Here is a 3,087-nt window from a genome sequence, read left to right as displayed (position 1 = left end):
TCCCTCTCCAGGAGGGACACAATGCTCTGTTTCTAGACTTCCCCTTAATGTATGATTGCCATCACCTGTTTTAAACAGGTTCATTTCTCAGAAAGGTGTTCAGCACAGATGAAGGCAATCACACATTAAGAGGAAAGTCCAGGAACAGAGCGTTATAGACACAGACACCCACTTTGAGTGACAGATGTAGCCAAATATATAGGAGATGAAGATGATAAGAGAGTGATTAGAACATGGTATCAGATATTCATACATTATGTCGACACAAGGGTCGGCATCACCACTGTGAACACGATGTCCGATCATGACCTCCTATTAGTCTGAAGTACAGAGCACAGCTCAACATTGTCCATCAGACCAGGGGGCCAGCGATACCAGGGCACCGATTAATCACAGAAAGGGGGTGATGTCACAACCCTCGTTTAAACCTCTAGGGGCCATAGTTCCCAGCGTGTAAATCCAGAAAGTTTCTCTTTTGCTTAGTTTTTTCTGGATATCCCCACCACGCTCATCTAGAGTAACATGTTCAATGGCTTTGAACGTTAGATTATCAACATTAGAGTCACAGCAGTTCATAAAATGTCTCGGTACACTATGTTGAAACACTTTGTTCTTTATACTTCGAGCATATATATATATATATATCTCCTATATATTTGGCTACATCTGTCACTCAAAGTGGGTGTCTGTGTCTATAACGCTCTGTTCCTGGACTTTCCTCTTAATGTGTGATTGCCTTCATCTGTGCTGAACACCTTTCTGAGAAATTAACCTGTTTAAAACAGGTGATGGCAATCATACATTAAGGGGAAGTCTAGAAACAGAGCATTGTGTCCCTCCTGGAGAGGGTCATGTTGGGAGGTATGTGACAGAGAACCAGCCCAGTGAGCCCACAGACAGTGCCAGACACCCACTGCCTTCCCATGTTGCCCAGCACTGCTACTCCACAGCCACCAGGTGAGCGCCCCCCTCCCGCGATTTGCGGCAAAACCTCCCCCCCCGCGGCCCCCCCCCTCCCGCGATTCGCGGCAAAAACACCCGCTCCCCCGCGACCCCCCCCTACCGCGATTCGCAGCAAAAACACCCCCGCGACCCCCCCTCCCGCGATTCGCTGCAAAAAGAACCCCCCCACGACCCCTCCCGCAATTCGCGGCATAACCACCACCCCGCGACCCCCCCTCCCGCGAATCGCGGCAAACCCTCCCCCGTGACCCCCCCCCGATTCGCGGAAAAAACACCCCCCCCGTGACCTCCCTCCCGCGATTCGCGGCAAAAAGAACCCCCCCGCGACCCCCCCTTGCACGATTGGCGGCACCCCCCCTGCGACCCCCCTCCCGCGATTCGCGGCACCCCCCCCCCCCCCGCAATTCGCAGCAGCCCCAGGATTAAATGGCACATGCAAAACACTGACATGGCTATGGTCGACAATGAAAAAGGTTGACATGAGTTTTTGAAGATTTATTTTTAATTTTTTTAATTTTTTCATATTCATTGTCATGTGTCAACATGGACACCAATGAAGTGGCACACTTATGTCAACATTTACATGTGTTGACCTTTCTGTGTTGATTTTTTCTTGTGGCGATTTGCGTCACACCCCCCCGCAACCCCCCTCCCGCGATTCGCGGCACCCCTCCGTGACCCCCCACCTCCCGCAATTCGCGGCAACCCCCACCGGAACCCCTGTGAACCCCGCCCTCCCGCGATTCGCGGCACCCACCCCCGGGACCCCCCTCCCGCAATTCGCGGCACCCCCCCGTGATTCGCGGCAGCTCCAGAATTAAATTGCACATGGAAAACACTGACATGGCTATGGTCGACAATGAAAAAGGTTGACATGAGTTTTTGAAGTTTTTTTGTCATTTTTTGAATATTTTCATATTCATTCTCATGTGTCGACATGGACACCAATTAAGTGCCACACTTATGTCAACATTTACATGTGTTGACCTTTCTGTGTTGATTTTTTTCTTGTGGCGATTCGCGTCACACCCCCCGCAACCCCCCCTCCGGCGATTCGCGGCACCCCGGCACCCCCCCCGCGACCCCCCCTCCCGCAATTCGCGGCAACCCCCCACCGGATCCCCCATGAACCCCGCTCTCCCGCGATTCGCGGCACCCACCCCCCGCAACCCCCCCCCCCTCCCGCAAATCGCGGCACCCCCCGCGATTCGCGGCAGCCCCAGGATTAAATGGCACATGCAAAACACTGGCACGGCTATGGTCGACAATGAAAAAGGTTGACATGAGTTTTTGAAGATTTATTTCATTTTTTGAATGTTTTCATATTCATTGTCATGTGTCAACATGGACACCAATGAAGTGGCACACTTATGTGAACATTTACATGTGTTGACCTTTCTGTGTTGATTTTTTCTTGTGGCGATTCGCGTCACATACCCCCCCGCAACCCCCCCTCCCGCGATTCGCGGCACCCCCCGTGACCCCCCACCTCCCGCAATTCGCGGCAACCCCCCACCGGAACCCCTGTGAACCCCGCCCTCCCGCGATTCGCGGCACCCAACCCCGCGACCCCCCCCCTCCCGCAATTCGCGGCACCCCCCGTGATTCGCGGCAGCTCCAGAATTAAATTGCACATGGAAAACACTGACATGGCTATGGTCGACAATGAAAAAAGGTTGACATGAGTTTTTGAAGTTTTTTTTTTCATTTTTTGAATATTTTCATATTCATTGTCATGTGTCAACATGGACACCAATGAAGTGGCACACTTATGTCAACATTTACATGTGTTGACCTTTCTGTGTTGATTTTTTTCTTGTGGCGATTCGCGTCACACCCCCCGCAACCCCCCCTCCGGCGATTCGCGGCACCCCCCCCGCGACCCCCCCTCCCGCAATTCGCGGCAACCCCCCACCGGAACCCCCATGAACCCCGCTCTCCCGCGATTCGCGGCACCCACCCCCCGCAACCCCCCCCCCCCCCCCTCCCGCAAATCGCGGCACCCACCGCGATTCGCGGCAGCCCCAGGATTAAATGGCACATGCAAAACACTGGCACGGCTATGGTCGACAATGAAAAAGGTTGACATGAGTTTTTGAAGATTTATTTCATTTTTTGAATGTT

Source organism: Crinia signifera, chromosome 6 (assembly GCF_055691185.1).
Source record: "Crinia signifera chromosome 6, ASM5569118v1, whole genome shotgun sequence".
Classification (NCBI taxonomy): domain Eukaryota; kingdom Metazoa; phylum Chordata; class Amphibia; order Anura; family Myobatrachidae; genus Crinia; species Crinia signifera.
The sequence above is the reverse complement of the archived record's forward strand: the minus strand, read 5'-3'. Positions refer to the sequence as shown.